Source organism: Mobula birostris, chromosome 8, assembly GCF_030028105.1.
Source record: "Mobula birostris isolate sMobBir1 chromosome 8, sMobBir1.hap1, whole genome shotgun sequence".
Lineage (NCBI taxonomy): Eukaryota > Metazoa > Chordata > Chondrichthyes > Myliobatiformes > Myliobatidae > Mobula > Mobula birostris.
In genome coordinates this window covers 105,244,565-105,262,786 of record NC_092377.1, presented here as the reverse complement: position 1 = coordinate 105,262,786, position 18,222 = coordinate 105,244,565, and the positions used below count along the sequence as shown (strand labels likewise).

The following is an 18,222-nucleotide window of genomic DNA, read 5'->3' as shown; positions in this document are numbered from 1 at the left end:
ACTGTCTGACTTTGGCTGGCCAGGAACAACTCTCACTGGACAAATTCAGAAAGGGCTTTTGGGAGAGATGAGAAAGTAGACAGAGGTGGGATGAAGGCCGTGAAGATCCCAAGAGTGGAGCGATTAAAGGAATTTAAATGAGAGATATTTAATAATGAAAAATGGATTGCACTTGTAATACGCATCATATCCAGATAGAACACATTGAGTCGCTTAATCGATGAAGTGCTGTGACTATTACACTGCTGCATACACTGTAGCAAGCTGCCACACACAGGTCATCTGACGTTGACCAAGAGAAAAGCAGTAATCCCATCATCAGGAATAACCTCACTACTCTTCATTATGGTGGGTTCTCTTATACATACCCCAGGGTGGAGGAAAGGTAGCAGCACCTCCTTTGTACACGGCTGAGAGGCCAGGCTCGATGAGGAAGATCCAACTGCATGGCGGTTAGTGCAACAGCATGGAGCAAGTTCAGAGTTCAATTCCAACTACCTCAGTCAGGAGTTTGCACATCCTCCCTGAGAATGTGTGGGTTTTCTCCGGGTGATCCAAAGACGATCTGCTTAGCAGGTTAATTGGTCGTTGTAAATAATCCTGTGGTTTGGCTGGGGCTAAGCATGTAGGCGGCTGGGGCTAAGTACGTAGGTAGCTGGGGCTAAGGTAGATGATATCAAACTCACGCTGCCTCTAAAATAGCATTTGTAGAAGGGAAAAGATTATACTTAAACTCCCTTTGAAAAGCTCAGGATGTCTCTCAGTCAATGACCAACTTGTGAAACGCAGACAACTGTGGTAATGTCAGAAAGTGCAAGATCTCTCATGCAACAGAGAGAGGGTGAACACGTTTGTTTTTCATAGGGCTTGACAGATAAATATCAACACCAACACCAGGTAGAACTCCCATGTGAAATCATGCCAAGGGGATTTTTATATTCACCTGAGAGGACAGATGGGTCCTCAGTGTAGTATCTAAAGATGGTACTTCTGACACCAAGGCACAGCATGGGAATGGCCAGCGACCTTGAGCTAAAGTCAACGCAATGGAATATGCCAGAGATTCAGGGTCCTGCCACTACGAGTCACCAAGAACATTTGCTGTTGATGTACAAGAATTTAAATTTGACTGATTCTGAGCTTTAAGCAATCGTACTCTGTACAGGAACATAGAGTGCCAATGAAATTTCCCTTTCTCCACACAACCGTGCTCAAAACTAATTCAGTACTTTATTCAAAGTGCACGTGTGCAGGGTTGCAATGAAAAACCTATTTGCAGCAGCAACACGGGCACTTCGCATCAGAGGCAGCAAAAACAAATAACTTTAACAAGAAAGAAGACGAGAATGAAAACTCAATTAAGTCCATTTTAGCGCAATAGGGCCATCGTATTACTAAACCCGAATGACTAGGGTCGTTCTGGTTAGTTCAAAAACCAACAGGATGAAGGGAAGAAGCTGTTCTTGAACCTGGTGGTCTTCAGATTTTTGTACCTACGGCTGTGAGTAACTGTGAGAAGATGGCTACCATGTGGTCAGGAACTCTGATGAACCTTGCCTTCTTAAAGCAGCATCTCCTATTGATACTAACGACAACAGGGAGGGATGTGCCGGTGAGGGATAGGGCTATTTTATTCTACTCTTTGCAGCTTCTATTATTACAGTATTCAAATCATTTACAACTCATTTGCATAATCCTACACTACAGTACTTTAAGTTACACAAAACCTCAACCCTAAAAAAGTATTTTATAGCAAAAACATGGAAATGTAATAAATCTCATTAGAAACACATCACATTTATGATGAGAAAGTGAAAAAGATACTAATTGTGGAAAATTTAACTTAGGAACATTTAAATTAGAGCTCAAATAAATTATTAAAGTACGTACATGTCACCATATACAAACCCCAGATTCATTTTCTTGCAGGCATTCACAGTAAATACAAAGAAACATAACAAAATCGATGACAAACTAAAGACGGACACACAATCTGCAAAAGACAATGAAATGTGTAAACACAGAACAATAATAATAGTATATGTAATAAATAATATTGAGAACAGGAACTGTAGAGTCCTTAAAAGTGGGTCCATAGGCTGTGGAATTCAGTTCAGTGTTGGGATGAGTGAAGTTATCTGCTCTGGTTCACGAGCCTGATGGTCGAAGCGTAATAAATGTCCTGAATCTGGTGATGTGGGACCTAAAACTCCCAAACCTTCCTTCCTGATGGCAGCAGCAAGAAGACAGCATGGCTTGGATGGTTGAGGATGAGATGCATCGAAAGCTTGCCTCCAAGAACTAGTTTAGTTTAATGATTATCTACAAAAATCATGCAAGCTACTTAAATATTTCTTAGTGGCCTTTTCAAATGTCTCCATCTCAAATTCCACAGGAAGCATCCTGCATGGATTATATATGGCCTTTGTTTCCATCCTTGGGACTGTAACATGAAACCACTAACCAAAGTACAACATTCTCCTCCAGCTCCTGTGGGAACTATTAAGGAAACTGGGAATCAGCATCATTTAATCTCTAGGGACTGCAAAATGCACAGAGCACATTGCCAACCTTTTCACCAGAGCTGGCTAGTGAATGCCACATTACCACCAGAGGACAATTCTGATTCACTTTTCACAGAACACATCCCAAGGTTAAAACAACAGCACACAACAGAAAAAAGTGTAAACAAATGCCTGCTTGCTTTACAAAACAGAATCATCAGTATATTAAAAAAAAATCAAAGCAGTAGGAAAGCACGAGAGAATTAATTGCAAAATTATAACTGATGCATTTCTCCCTCTCCCAAAACCCATCGAGCTGACCTGCACTTTTAGGGTGAATACTGCACTTTTGCTGTAGGGGTTAATGACCGATCTTCAACCATTACCAGCTGAAAAACACCTGGTCTCGATGGTCATAAAGGAAAACACAATATGCATGATCTTTCAAAGTTATCATGGAAATTATAATGTGCATGATAATTCGAAAGCTTCTGACAGACACACTGCTCCACCTGCCCAAAGTACAGGCCCTTGAGAAAGAAAGGAATCTCCACCCCATTTCCAACTGAGAGAGAGCAGCTTAAAATAAATGATCTCTAGAAGTATGCAGAACTGGGATTAAAAGTCACTTGGACTCAAACCCCTCTATGTCAAGAGGGTCTGTCATTTGAACACTATTTCAGACAAAGCAAAAATACAGTGCTTTTCCATGCACATTGGTTTCAAAACTTGGTGACTTTGTTTATTGCAGTAAGCTTGCCTAACTTCCCTCAGGTTTAAAATCTCAAATGAAAGGCCCATGATGAGTGATACACCTTCCTTCCAGTTTTATTAAATGCCTGGTGTTTAGCCAACATTGTACTTCATATCATGACTTCACCTTTACGCTCTAGCACAACTTAAAGCATATCTTGCGTCTGATCCAACCCCCTCCGCAGGCCAACACCCACGGGCGTGGGAATGTCCGCACACATAACTTTGTTGATCATAATTGCCACCTTGAGCTCACTACAACAGAGACGCAGCACTCGCTGAAGGGGCATAAACACAGTGGTGATTAGTGCTCCTACAATCCGTGAGTGAGTCACCAGGTTTTACCTCTGCATTTGTGATACGCATGCCACTGTCAGAAAATCCCAGCAGACCAAAAGCAAAAAAATATTTTGAGTGTAAACACCAATTTAATTCACTCAGAACACGCTTTAAAATTTTTTGACCTTTTATTTCCAGAGGCTGCTTACACGAGTGGAATGAATACCCAACTGGGGCGGTTCTAAAAAGACAAAGGGTGGTAACCATCTCGAAACTTCAGCCGTTACGGGACATGCTTGGAATCGTAAAGTGGCTGAAGTTCTGGACGAAATGTTCGAGGGACAGCACGAAGAAGCAAGCCGATACTCACTCCAATTTCTGACACCAACAGAGAGCGGTAACTGCACCAAAGGACGAAGTCAGAGACCCACACAGTACAGGGTACATTTTCAGCATTCAGTAATCTACCTGAGAGAAATGAAATCGTGGAAAAGATCTTCCAAAGACTGCTGATAAACAACACAACCAACAAATGACCTTCTACCATCACCTTACAATTATTTATTTTATTTAGAGATAACAAGAGCAGAATAGGCCCTCCAACTCTTCGAACCACACTGTCCAATAACCCTAACCTAATAACCGAACAATTTACAATAACCAATTAACCTACCTGGTATGGGAGGACCAGGAGAAAAACCCACCTACAGGGAGGACGCGCAGAGACTCCTTACAGAGGATGCCGGGATTGAACTCCCTTTGCCATTGGGTCTGACTGCATAAAGGGGCGAGGACTTGGACTCAGAAGGGCTGGGTTGAGCACCAGCAACCAGGAGGACCATGTGGCCCAAATAGAGACCGAGTTGGTGGGAGTGATGCCTTCTCCTGACTCTGGAGAAGGACCTGGCCATCAGGTGAAAAGTGCTGTCAGTGTTGTTGGAGCTGGCAGGCGTGGCACACACCTATGCCTTCTCTGCAGTCACCTGAGATACCTGGAAAAGAAAACGGACCAGATCCATAGGGATAGGACATCCAAACCTCCAGAGAGATAATGTAGCTAAAGTGGACATCACTCTGACGCCTACCTTATGGTGTTTGCAACGAACCATGAATAGATACCGAGTCCACAGCCAAGTGACCCTACATGGTAAGGCTTCATATGTCACAAGAGATGTGATGATCTGGCCACGTTTCCATCGCCTGTGGTACCATTTGTGCTTGAAGGGTTAGATTGATCTTTGGACAGTTTAAAAGGTTGGCACAACAAGATGGGCCAAAGGGCTTGTTCTGTGCTGTAATATTAATCAAAGAACTGATTGTGGATTTCAGGAAGGATAGAACAAGGGAACACACACCAGCCCTCAGAGGGATCAGAAGTGGAAAGAGTGAGCAATTTTAAGTTCCTGGATATCAACATCTCTGAGGATCTATCCTGGACCCAACATATCAATGCAGCTACAAATGCAGCACAACAGCGGCTATATTTCGTAAGGAGTTTGAGGAGATTTGGTTTGTCACGAAACTTGCTGGCAAATTTCTACAAATGTACTGTGGAGAGCATTGTAACTGGCTGCATCGCCATCTGGGATTGGGCTGGTGGTGGAAGTGTTGATACTGCACAGAATTGAAATAAGCTGCAGAGTTCCATCAGCTCCATCTTGGGCATTAGCCACCATAGCATCCAGGACGATGCCTCAAAAAGGTGGCATCCATCATTAAGGACCCCCACCACCCAAGACATGCCGTCTTCTCATTGCTATCATAGGAGACTGAAGGCACACACTCGATGATTCAAGAACAGTTTCTTCCCCTCTGCTATCCAATTTATGAATGGACATTGAACCCATGAACACTACCTCACTACTTTTTTTAACTTCCATTTTTGCACTACTTAATATATATATATATATATCTTTACTGTAATTCATAAAAGTTGCTGGTGAACACAGCAGGCCAGGCAACATCTATAGGAAGAGGTACATTCGACGTTTCAGGCCGAGACCCTTTGTCGAAATGTCGACTGTGTCCTGACGAAGGGTCTCGGCCTGAAACATCGACTGCACCTCTTCCTATAGATGCTGCCTGGCCTGCTGCATTCACCAGCAACTTTGATGTGTTGCTTGAATTTCCAGCATCTGCAGATTTCCTCGTTTTACTGTAATTCATGTTTTTCTCTATTATGTATCACATTGTACTGCTGCCACAAAGACAACAAATTTCGCGACATATGCTGGTGATATTAAACCTGATTCTGATGTGCTATGTTCTGTATCTCCCCCAGTGTTCTTTAACAATTAACAGCCTTAATCCCTAGTCTTTGAAGTGAATAATCCTCAAACCGACAATTCCACTAACTCAAGCAACCAATCGTGCTTTTTTAGTAAAATGGCCAGTTCATAAGATTAGCTTCATTTGTCACAAGTACAGTGAAATGGTCATTTTCATCAAATCAGCGGCAATCAAGGCTAAGTATCCATATCCAGTGTCTACAGGGTGGAGTGCAAAAATGTACCATTTGCAAACTTCTAAAAGCACTTTCATATCACTCTCTGAAATCAGGTTCCCGCTGTCTATACTCCCAACAGTGAACTTCCCACATTTGTGCCTTTAAATCTGGTTTCTATGGGACCATGCAGAGAGTCATCAGGAATCAGACATTTAAAAATCATTAAGCATCCATTACGAAAAAGATTACAGCTTTCCTATCAAGAATCGGAACTTGAATCCTGGTCACCCAAGGTGGAAAAACAATGAACTAAACAACCCCTGTTCTAATTTCTTTTCTGGACAGTTAACAAAAAGATAAAGAGCAATTACAATGTTATGAAACAGCAGAGCATATTTGAAGGGCTAAATGGCATACACCTGCTCAAATGCATGTACAATGTCACCCATTACTATGCTGATCCTCGAAAGGTCTTTATAGTGAGCCATGCTGAGGGCTTGGTATTTATCAAAGCCAGTTTCCTTTCAACAGAAGTTTCATTGAAATTCATTCCCTTTTCTCAACCAGAATTCAAGGAATGTTCTTCATGTCGTGACTTGGCACTGTAAACTTTGGGGAACGAGTGTGGACAAATCTTCAGCAAATGGCTGACTGGGAAATAAAATCACTGTAAAGTAGTGTTTTCTAAATCATTCAGGTAGCCCTGGGAAGGTTTGCTGTCCCATTTCCTTGCACAGTGGAGCAACTATAAACCCCCAAGAGCTAAAGGGGGAAATGGTCACAATTTCAACATACAGGTATCATTGAACCAGCCAGGTTCCAACAGCTCAGCTGTTCCCAAAAGCTTTAGAACTAGAGAAATATTTGGATTTTCTTGAGCAAAATTCCCCTTTTGCAGACATTTCAACTGCAATCGAGGAGCCAATATCAGTGCGCATCTGAGGGTGTTGTCTCCTCAGAATACCGGCTTGTATACTCCTCCAGGGTCCAAATGGATATCTATTAGACGTTGTGATCTGGTTGGCTGGTTCAAACCACTGAATAGTTTAGCAGTAAAAGATTCTGATTGCCCAGCTTTGAGAGAGATCCATTGAAAGAGTTTGCTCCACTGTCCAGATCCCAAAATTACTGGTGATTCGTCAATTGCTGACGTCGTTATTTCTCTTTCCTCCACAAGCGTTCATACACCAGATCTATGCCAATGTGTTTGCTGATGGCTCCTTTTGTAGAGAATCATGCTTTGAGAAATTCTCATTCTTTTCTTGTTCTTGCTTGAGCCAAGAATCTGGCTGTTGTCCAGTTGAAATGGTGTGCTTCATATCCATGAGCTGATTCTAGCGAGAGTGGGTCATGCCTTATGCTCGCGCGGCCTGGTCAATAGTTTTCTTCCTGTCTGACCATCTTAGCACTTGTCGTGGTCACTAAACTAGATTTTGTAGATAACATTTGTTCTATCAGTCACATTTTGTTGCGCTGAGAGTTCCTCCTCAAAGTTGCAGTTAGTTTGCGAGCGACTGAAAAAGTGCTAGGCAAACTCAAAGGTCTTAGGGAAGCTAAGTCACCTGGACCAGATGGTTTACATCCCAGTGTCCGGAGAGAGGTTGATGAAAAGGTAAGGGATGCATTGGTTACGATCTTTCAAGAATCACTCGATTCTAGCATGATCCCGGAGGACTGGAAGACTGCAAATGTCATTCCACTCTTTAAGAAGGGAAGAAGGTAAAAGAAAGGAAATTATAGGCCAGTTAGCCCAACCTCAGTGGTTGGGAAAGTGTTGGAGTCTTCAAGGAAGCAACAAGCAGGGTGGACAAAGGAGAGGCAGGGATGTCATTTACTTGGACTTTCAGAAGGCATTTGATAAGGTGCCACACAAGGCTGCTTAACAAGATAAAATCCTGTGGCGATACAGGAAAGACATTGGCATGGATAGAGGAATGACTGACAGGCAGGAGGCAGCTAGTAGGAATAAAGGGGGGCTTTTCTGGTTGGCTGCCGGTGACTAGTGGTGTTCCTCAGAGATCAGTATTGGGACCGCCACTTTTCACATTGTTTGTCAATGATTTCATGGAGATGATGGCTTTGTGGCAAATTTTGCAGATGATACAAAGATAGGTGGAGGGGTAGATAGTGCTGAGGAAGCAATGTGATTGCAGCAGTTCTGACAAACTGGAAGAATGGGCAAAAAAGTGGCAGATGGAATACAGTGTTGGGAATGCACTTTGGTAAAAGGAACAATAGTGCAGACAATTATATAAATGGGGAGAAGGTTCAAACATCAGAGGTGCAGAGGGACTTAGGAGTCCTTGTGTAAGACTCTCAGAAGGTTCATTTACAGGTCGCGTCTATGGTAAAGAAGGCAAATGCAATGTTGGCATTTATTTCAAGGGGAATAGAATATAAGAGCAAGGAGATGATGCTGAACCTTTACAAGACACTAGTCAGGTCGCACTTGGAGTACTGTCAACAGTTTTGGGCCCCATATTTCAAAAAGGATGTGTCGTCATTGGAGAGAGTCCAGAGGAGGTTCACGAGGATGACTCCGGGAATGAAGAGTTTAACATGAGGAGCGCTTAGCAGCTTTGGGCCTGTACTCACTGGAATTTAGAAGAATGAGGGGGGATCTCATTGAAACCTACCGAACGTTGAAAGGACTAGATAGGGTGGATGTTTCCTCTGGTAGGGGTATCCAGAACTAGAGGGCACAGACTCAAAATTGAGGGGCAGCCCTTTAGAACAGAGGTAAGGAGGAATTTCTTTTTTCAAGCCAGAGAGTAGTGAATCTGTGGAATGCTCTGCCACAGATTGTGGTGGAAGGAAGTCCATGGGTATATTTAAGGCAGAAATTGATAGGTTCCTGATCAGTCAGGGCAGTAAAAGATATGGTGAGAAGGCAGGTGTATGGGGTTGAGTGGGATCCAGGATCAGCAATGATAGAATGGCCTAAATCTGCTCCTATGTCTTATGGTCTTATGTATTGCTGTCATTTCTGAGACATTCTTTATGTACAGCAATACAATTCATTTTTTCATCCTTCGTGTACCTTGTATATTTGGGTGTGCGTGGTATTCCAATGGGACTCAGTCCCCTTGAATAAGTTCTTCATGCAGCTTTGTTTGCCAATTGTCAATGAATCGCCAGTAATCTCGGGATCTGGACAGTGAAGCAAACACTTCCAAAGGCTCCTCCTCGAAACTAGTCGATCAGAATCTCCTACTAAACTGTTCAGTGGTTTGAACTAGCCAACCGGATCACAACATCTAATCCATACCCTTTCAGACCCTGGAAGAGTATACAAGCTGGTATTCTGAAGAGACAACACCCTCAGCCGCGCACTGACGATGGCTCCTCGATTGAAGACAAAACATGTGCAAACATTTTGCCAAGTTTAGTGAGCAACCAAACCCAGTTACTATTATTTACATTGGTTGAAGAATACAGCAAAGTATGATTTTTTTTCCCCACCTCACCTATGATGGTTGCATCAGTATAGTGAAATACAACAGAGGCATTCCCTGAGTCAACACAGGACAATTCATTTTCCAAAATATTAGATCAAAAATCTACAGACTTGTCACATGCATTTATGAATGGTGATTAACAATTATTTCTGAATGGGAAGGGGGCAGCTCAAAGAACATCCCCAGTGAAACCAAGCAACACACAAAATGCTGAAGGAACTCAGCAAGCCAGGTAGCATCTAGGGAAAAGGGTACAGTCAACATTTTGGGCCAAGAATCTCCAGCAGGACAATATTAGGGTATTCCACCCCCACACACACACTATTTACTTAATTTTTAAATTGTAACTTATCGCAAGTTTTATAGCTTGCACAGCTTTGCTTCCGCAAAGCAACAAATTTCACAACGGCATGCCTCACAAGGATAGCCTGAGTGAGCCAGGCTTTTCTCTCTGGAGCGAAATAGGTGAGGAGTGGCTTGATCACGGTGCACAAGATGATAAGAGACATGGATCAAGTGGATAGCTGGAGACTTTCCCTGGGCAGAAATGGCCACTACTAGGAGGCATACTTACAAGGTGACTGGAGGAAAAGTTAAGGGGGATGTCAGAGTTCAGTGTTTTTTTTAAAAAGTACTGAGAGTGATGGATGCATGGAACACCCTGTCAGGCATGGTGGTAGAGGCAGATACATTAGGGACATTTAAGAAACTCTTAGGTAGGGACATGGGTGACAGAAACATGGAGGGAAGTGGTAGAATGATCTTAGAATAGTTTATGAGGTTGGGATAAATTGTGGGCTGACGGGCCTGCACTGTTCTATGTTCTGCATGTCTGTAATAATAATAATCCTGGTTCTGATTCTGAGTCGAGGATTCAGCCAGACTTACCACTTAGCCCTCCAACTAAGATTCACACTTTGAAGCCAGTGTTTGGGTCCACATACTGGCAAGAAACTGCTGAGCACTCGGGAAGGCTGGAGGATTCAACAATAACCCAGCTAAGTCACTGAAGAGTGACACACCAGAACTAGTGTTATTTCATGCTGAGCTGTCCAGTGGAGCTTTATTGCACCAGTTTCACAATACGGGTACAGAGCACAGCAGGTCCAATGCAGTTAGCAGTTTGGACTCAACCTTCAGTACTGTGATTGATTGTGGACTTCAGCAAGGGGAAGTCAAGGGAACACAAAGCAGCCTTCATTGAGGGATAGGCAGTGGAAAGGGCTAGCTGTTTCAAACAACTTTCAACCCAGGAACAAACTTCACCAGCTCCATCATGGGCACTAGCCTCCCTGGCATCAAGAACATCTTCGAAAGGCAAGGACTGAAAAAGGCAGCATCTGTCAATAAAGACCCCCATCACCTAGGCCATGCCCTCTTCTCATTGCTACCATCAAGGAAGAGGTACAGAAACCTGAAAACACACATTCAACATTTTAGAAACAGCTCTTCAACCACCATATTTCTGAACAGAAAATTAACCTGTGGACCCAACTCACTTTTTAAAAAAACTTTGCTCTCTTTTGATATATATATATATACACACACACACACACAGACAGCACTGTGCAAAAGTCTTAGGCATATGGAAAAAAAGGTCTGTAAAGCAAAGATGGTTTCAAAAATAATGAAAAGTTTATAAATATTAAAAAATGTACTATAAAGAGCAGTACACAATAAAAATAACTAAATCAAATCAGTCTTTAGTGTGACCACCCTTTGCTTTTGAAACTGCATCTTAGGTGCAGTTTTAGAAGAAAATCAGCCGGTAGGTTGTTCCAAGCATCTTGGAGAACTTGCCACAGTTCTTCAGCAGACTCTGTCTGACCCTCCTGGTAATCCCAGATAGCCTCAGTTTTGAGATCAGGGCTCTGTGTTGGCCAGACCATCCGTTGCACAACTCCTTGTTCTTCTTTTCACTGAAGATAGTTCTTTATGACCTTGGCCACGTGTTTGGAGTCAGTGTCCTACTGCAGAATGAACTGGGAGCAACCAGACACCTCCCTGACGGTATCGCGTGATGGAAGCTTGTACTTCTCAACATTGAGGATTCCATGAATTCTGACCAGATCACCAACTCTATTTACCGAATTGCAGCCCCAAACCTATAGAGAACTTCCGCCGTGCTTCACTATTGGCTACAGATACTCATCCACGTAGCACACTCCAGCTCTTCTGCAGACAAACTGCCTCCCATCCGAGCCAAAAATTTCAAACTTTGACTTGTCAGTCCAGAGCACTTGCTACCATTGTTTAGCACCCCAGTCCTTGTGTTTTTGTGCGAAGCCAGTCTCTTGACTTTGTTTCCACTCCAGAGGAATGGCTCTTTGGCAGCAGCTCTTCATGAAGACCACTTCTCATAAGACTTCACTGGACTGGAGAGAGGTGTATTTGGGTTCAGGGCTGATAAAAAATGTTGGACTTCTTCCAATTTAGAAGGATAGCCAGTTTGATGTCTCCCTCATCTATTGCACTCAGTTTTGTGGTCGACCACTGCACTCAGTTTTTCTGGTCCTTGCTTGTTTCTCTGTGCATCTTCAGAACACCTTGAACAGCACATCTTGAAACTTCTGTCTTCCATAAAATCTCTTCTTGGGAGAGATGTTGCTGGTGCAGGATGACCACCTTGTGTCTTGTTGCTGTGCTTGCTTGCCATGGTGTAAGAAATGATGATGTGAAGAATAAACTGTCACATCTGCCACACCCTCAATTTGTAGCTTGGTTGCCCTTCGCCCAGTTTCATTCATTCTACACCCGTTTCTGTTTCAATTTAGTTCATTCAACTCGTAATGTCATTTATCTGTTTGTTACCTTTGTTTAATCATGCACTGGGCTACGTACCTACAAAGTCATCAAGTTTTTTTTTTAATCTGAAAAGTGGTCTATTGCTTAATGTTAATTTCTTTAAAGTAATAGAAAAATTTGTTACATTTAATTTTTTTGGAAAATGAATGATTGGAAATGTAAAATTTGCTCTTTTCTACTGACACACTAATGCAGAAAACAAAAGGAAAAAACATCTGAAACAGTGTGTGTGTGTGTGTGTGTGTGTGTGTGTGTGTGTGTGTGTGTGTGTGTGTGTGTGTGCGCGCGCGCGCAAAAAATCAGAGCCCAAGTACCCTGAATCAATTAACTCACCTGAAACTACAAAGCTTTTCCATCATTGATGCAATGTCATTGGTGGTATTAAGTATTTGCCACGGCTCACATGAACTGGTCCGAAAACTACATCAGTTCTATCAGTTGCAATGTCAAAATTCTAATCATTTCAATATTGCTGCAATGACCACACATATAAAACTACCCCAGAATAAACTTCAACATTCTCTTTATAAGTCAGCTGTCAGTACATTTGTATTGCAAGGGAATGATCTGCTACTGCATCAACTATGACAAGACACCAACTTACAGACCTGATGTCAATGGCAGAATACAGCACAACGTAACAAGCGTCACTTCTAATATTTTTGCTAACTTGTTGGCTCTTTTCAGCAAGGTCCTATTACCGTGCTGTATCTCTAAGTAAACAAGTAAGCAAATTTCAGAAGTTTGAGCCAGATATGTAATAGCTGTTAAACGTCCTTCACGTTTTCAGTTGAAAACACTTGCAAAATATCATGGAGTAGTTGTCTTTCTCAGCTTTCCAATTAATGTTTCTCCACATTAATAAATCATCTATCCTTTCTGTCATAACAATGGTATTGTAAAGGGCCGTTTGTAAAAGGACCCGTATGGGTGCATTATAAAGTTCAGACAAAGGCATGCCAATACGAGATGATAATTTTTTAACTTGTCCTCTCCCACTTTTATGGTCCTCACTGACACTGTGCTCTTGCTCTTAAGACACCCTTATGAAATGAGAGAACTATATTAAGTTACCGTGAATTGTGCTTTACATAACGCTGTCTTTAGCTCTGTTCCAGACTGGTGCTTTTCAGCTGTCTTCAGAGGATAGTAGACATGTCAGCGAACAATAAGTATCAGCACATCATGTCCTCATTTTACACAAGATACTTCGATGCCCCAGTCGCCGCGATTCCTGTTAGGATGACGGTGCAAGATATATACATGCACTGCACTAGGAAACTAAAGGCAATTTATCACATGACCGCATTTCATCTAGGTCAAAGCAATGCTGGAAACCAGGACCCTACAAAGTGTAACTCATCACCAGAAAGTCTCGGATTAAACAAATTACATCACCTTTCTCTTTTTAGACAATGAATAAGATGACAATGTGCTCATCAATTCAGAATATCGTTCCCTCACGTTATTTGCTGCTTCAACTTAAACGCTGTGATGAATGAAAACAAATCAGTATTTCCAAAATCATCTTAATTAAAACTTTTGCTCAACTCTACCCCAGACCCAAATCTCACCCGCAAAGGCAAGATATCAGAGCAACTACTTTTGGTTTCTAGCTGTTATAAAGCTTAGTTATTCAATGCCAATACTTTAATACCATTAATGAAAATTATTCATTTATGATGTACATTCAGCAGCCACTTTATTGGTTACAGAAGGGTACCTAATAAAGAGGCCACAGGAGTGGAACCTGGTGTGGTCCTCTGCCGCTGAGCTCATCCGCTTCAACGTTCAATGTGTTGCACGTTCAAAGATCCACTTCTACACACATTTGTAACAGTTATTTGAGTTACTCTCACCCTCCTGTCAGTTTGAACCAACCTGGCCTTTTTCCTCTGACCTCTCTCATTAACAAGGCGTTTTCACCCACAGAACTGCCGCTCACTGGATTATTTTTTGTTTTTCGTACCATTCTCTGTAAACTCTAGAAACCGTGGGGCATGAAAATCTCAGGAGATCAGCAGTTTCTAAGATCCTCAAACTACCTCTTCTGACACCAACAATCATTCTATAGCCCAAGACATTTCCTCCCCATTCTGATGTTTGGTCTGAACAACATCTGAGCCTCCTGACCATGTCTGCATGCTTTTCTGCACTGAGTTGCTGCCACATGATTGGCTGATTAGATATTTGCATTAACGAGGTATACAGGTGTACCCAAGTGGTCAGAGTGTAACAAGAGGCACCTTGCCAAAAAGTGTAAACCATGCATCATTAAGAAAGCTAAAATCTTAAAGAAAAACAAATCAACATATAAACGTTTGTATACCAAAAGTAGAAAACACCAAGTGATAGAAAGGTGGCTCAAAGAAAGACTAGTTTTACAGTTAAAAGACTAGAGGATCTTCGTGCAACTCCAGATGGAATTAATTTCCTTCAAATCAAGTAACAAGAGATTCTGCAGATGCACACACAAAATGCTGGAGGAGCTCAGCCGCTCAGGCAGCATCTTTGGAGAGGAAGAAACAAGTCAGTGTTTCAGACCGAGATGCTGCATTCATCAGCAGCATTTTGTGTGAGTGTCCTTCAAGTTGCAGTCAGTGAATCGGGAGGGACACCACTTACTGACTGGGGGGAAAGAAACACATTCGAAATCTTTTGGAAGACAAAAATATAGAACAACCTCCTTGCCAAGGAAAAGGAATCACCATAATTTATATATGACTGTTCCCAATACTTTCTCTAAACCATTCATTTAATCTGCCCCTCCAGTGCCAGTGAAAAGAAAGGGCAAGGGGGTCATTTCCAGGTCAAATTGATTCTTAATGAGTGCAGACAACTTAACTATTAACATCCTCAGGGAAAGAACAGGAGGCAAGTGACAATACCGAATGAGGTCAGTACTGTGGTTTGATGCAACATGCACTGGCAGGATCGGGTGGAAAAGACTCATGTTCCATGGACAAACTAACAGCGAGCACCACGGGTGTTTCATTACATGACCAGTACCAGCTTCTAGAGTCCATACCCCTGGAAACATTCTACTCCGATCTCTGCCTCTTAACACTAGCCCTCTCCAGCCCTGCTCAACACTCCAATCCCACCTGATCTGTCCCATTACCAGGACCTCCCAACCCCCTTCTCCCACCCAACCAATTTCCTAATTCCTCTCCCCCTCTCACCCAATCACGAGGACTCCCAATTCCTCCCTCCCACCCAATCCCAGAGATCTCCTATATCTCCCAATACCTCACCCTAATCCCAGTGTTTCCTCATCCATCTCTCTCTCTCGCACCCCTAATCCAATCCCAAAGACTCCCCATCCCTCCCACCCAGCCTCGGGGACTGCAAATTCCCGTCACCCACCCAGCCCCGGGGTCTGCACATTCCGGTCTCCCACTCAGCCCCGGGGTCTGCAAATTCCCGTCTCCCCCCCGGGGTCTGCACATTCCCGTCTCCCACCCAGCCCCTGGGTCTGCATATTCCCGTCTCCCACTCAGCCCCGGGGTCTGCAAATTCCTGTCTCCCACCCAGCCCCGGGGTCTGCAAATTCCCCCACCCACAAACACGTCTCACGGCCGCCAACCCCTGTACGGACTGTCCCGCAGGACATCCCCGCCCCACCCTGGACCCGGACCGCGACTCCGACTCCCTACCGTGCACCGCGCGAGTGCCGCCGCTCCCGGGCCGGTCTGACCAGACTGCGCGCGCGCACCCTCCTTCCAGCTCGCAATCCCGAAGAAGCCGGCCTGGGAGCGGCGTGACGACACTGTGGCCGGAGCCCCGCCCCGCCCCGCTGGCCCCGCCTCTCGCAGTATGACCCGCCCCCACGCTCCTGCGCCTGGCCGCTAAGGTGACCGTCCTCTGCTGCCTTCCCCCCCCCACTCCTATTCAGAGTCAGCGCCCCAGGTGAGGCGACTCCTCACCTGTGAGTCTGGTGGGGTTGCCTCCTGTACATCGGTGAGATGGAGAGACCGCGTCGCCCAGCACCTGCAGCAGAAAAAGCGGGATCGCCCGGTGGCCACCCATTTCCTATGACAGAAAACGTAGGAGCAGAATTAGGACATTTGGCCCATCGACTCTGCTCCAACATTTCATCATGGCTAATCCCTCTCAGCTCGCCTCCTGCATTGCCCCCGTATCCCTCCATGCCCTGACCAGTCAAGAATCTATCAACTTCTGCTTTAAATATACATGAAGACTTGGCCTCCACAGCTGCCTGTGCCAATGAATTCCACAGATTCACCACTCTCTGGCTAACGAAATTCCTCCTCATCTCCATTCTAAAAGCACCACTCTATTCTGAGGCTGTGTCCTCTGGTCTTAGACACCCCCACCAATGGAAACATCCTCTCTACATCCACTCTATCAAGGCCTTTCACCAATCGATGGGTTTCAATGAGCTCATTCTTCTGAATTCTAGTGAATACAAGCCCAGAGCCATCAATGCTCTTCATATGACAAGCAATTCGATCCTGGAATCATTTTCATGAACCTCCTTTGGACCCTCTCCAGTTTCAGCACATCCTTTCCAAGATAATGGGCCCAAGACTGCTCGCGATACTCCAAGTGTGGCCTTACTAGTGTTGGAAAGTCCGAATTCCCATTCTGACATGTCATTCCAAGGCCTCCTCTACTGCCGCGATGAGGCCACAGTCAAGTTGGAGGAGCAACATCTTAAATCCCATCTACATAGCCTCTAACTTGATTAAATGAACATCAATTTCACAAATTTTTGGTAATGACACCCCTCACCATTCCCCATTCCTGTATCCCTCTCTCATGTTATCTCCTTATCTGCCGCGATGAGGCCATGCTCAGGTTGGAGGAACAACATCTTACATTCTGTCTGGGTACCCTCCAAACCGATGGCATGGACATAAATTTCACGAACTTGTGGTCATGCCAACCCCCCTCCCCCGCCTTCACCATTCCCCATTCCTGTATCCCTCTCTCACATTATCTCCTTATCTGCCCAAAATCCCCCTCTGGTGCTCCTCCCCCTTCCCTTTCTTCCATGGTCTTCTACCTTCTCCAACCCTTTATCTCTTTCACCAATCGACTTCCCAGCTCTTTACTTCACGTTCCACCTCTCCCAGTTTCACCTGTCACCTATCACCTTCACCCTTCACCCACCTTATTATTCTGACTCCTTTCCCCTTCCTTTCTGGTCTTGATGAAGCATTGACTAATTATTACCCCCCATAGGTGCTACCTGACCTTCTGAGCTCCTCCAGCACATTATGTGTAAGGCCTGTTCCTAGTTGCACTGTCTGTCCACTAATTCTCTCCAGCTTTCAAAGTTATGTCAAAAGGGCAATGGTATAATAAACATGGGGAACTTCAACATGCAGGTAGATTGGGAAAATCAGTCTGGTACTGGATCCCAAGAGAGAGAATTTGCAGAATGCCTGCAAGATGGCTCTTTCGATCAGCTTGTGCTTGAGTCCATGATGGGAAAGGCAATTCTGGATAGGATGTTCTGTAATGAACCAGGTATGATTACAGATCTCAAGGTAAGGGACAATGATCATAATATGATAGAATTCATCCTGCAGTTTCAGAGGGATAAACTAAAGTCAGACGTATCAGTATTACAGTGGAATAAAGTACAGCAGCATGAGGGAGGAGCTGGCTGAAGTTGACGGAAAGCGGGAATGACAGCAGTGGCTGGAGTTTGGGGGGGTGCAATTTGGAAGGTCCCTCTCACTTTATCTTATTACCTGTTCATTAACTCCCTCCGGTCATCTTCCGCCTTTCCTTTCATCCAACATCTTCTACCCTCTCCTATCAGATTCCCCCTTGTCCAGCCCCTTATCTTTTGCACCAATAAACTTCCCAGATCTTTATCACCCCCTTTCCCGGTGTCGCCTATCACCTGCCACCTAATACTTCTTCCTCCCCTCCCCACACCTTCTTAGTCTGACCTTTTTCCCTTCCTGTCCAGTCCTGATGAAGGGCTCGGCCCGAAATATTG

General features: G+C 44.0%; 1 protein-coding gene across 4 annotated transcripts in view; it reads right to left on the bottom strand.

Annotated features, from left to right (window-relative positions):
- The window catches only part of LOC140201573 (unconventional myosin-VI), a 265,342-nt gene extending 249,333 nt beyond the window's left edge, over positions 1–16,009 (bottom strand). For all 4 annotated transcript variants that reach the window (XM_072265885.1, XM_072265887.1, XM_072265888.1 and 1 more), the window contains exon 1: positions 15,902–16,009. The gene's annotated coding sequence lies outside the window, so the exon portion shown is untranslated. The remainder of the gene's footprint in view (positions 1–15,901) is intronic.
- Between the last annotated feature and the right edge of the window lie 2,213 nt (positions 16,010–18,222).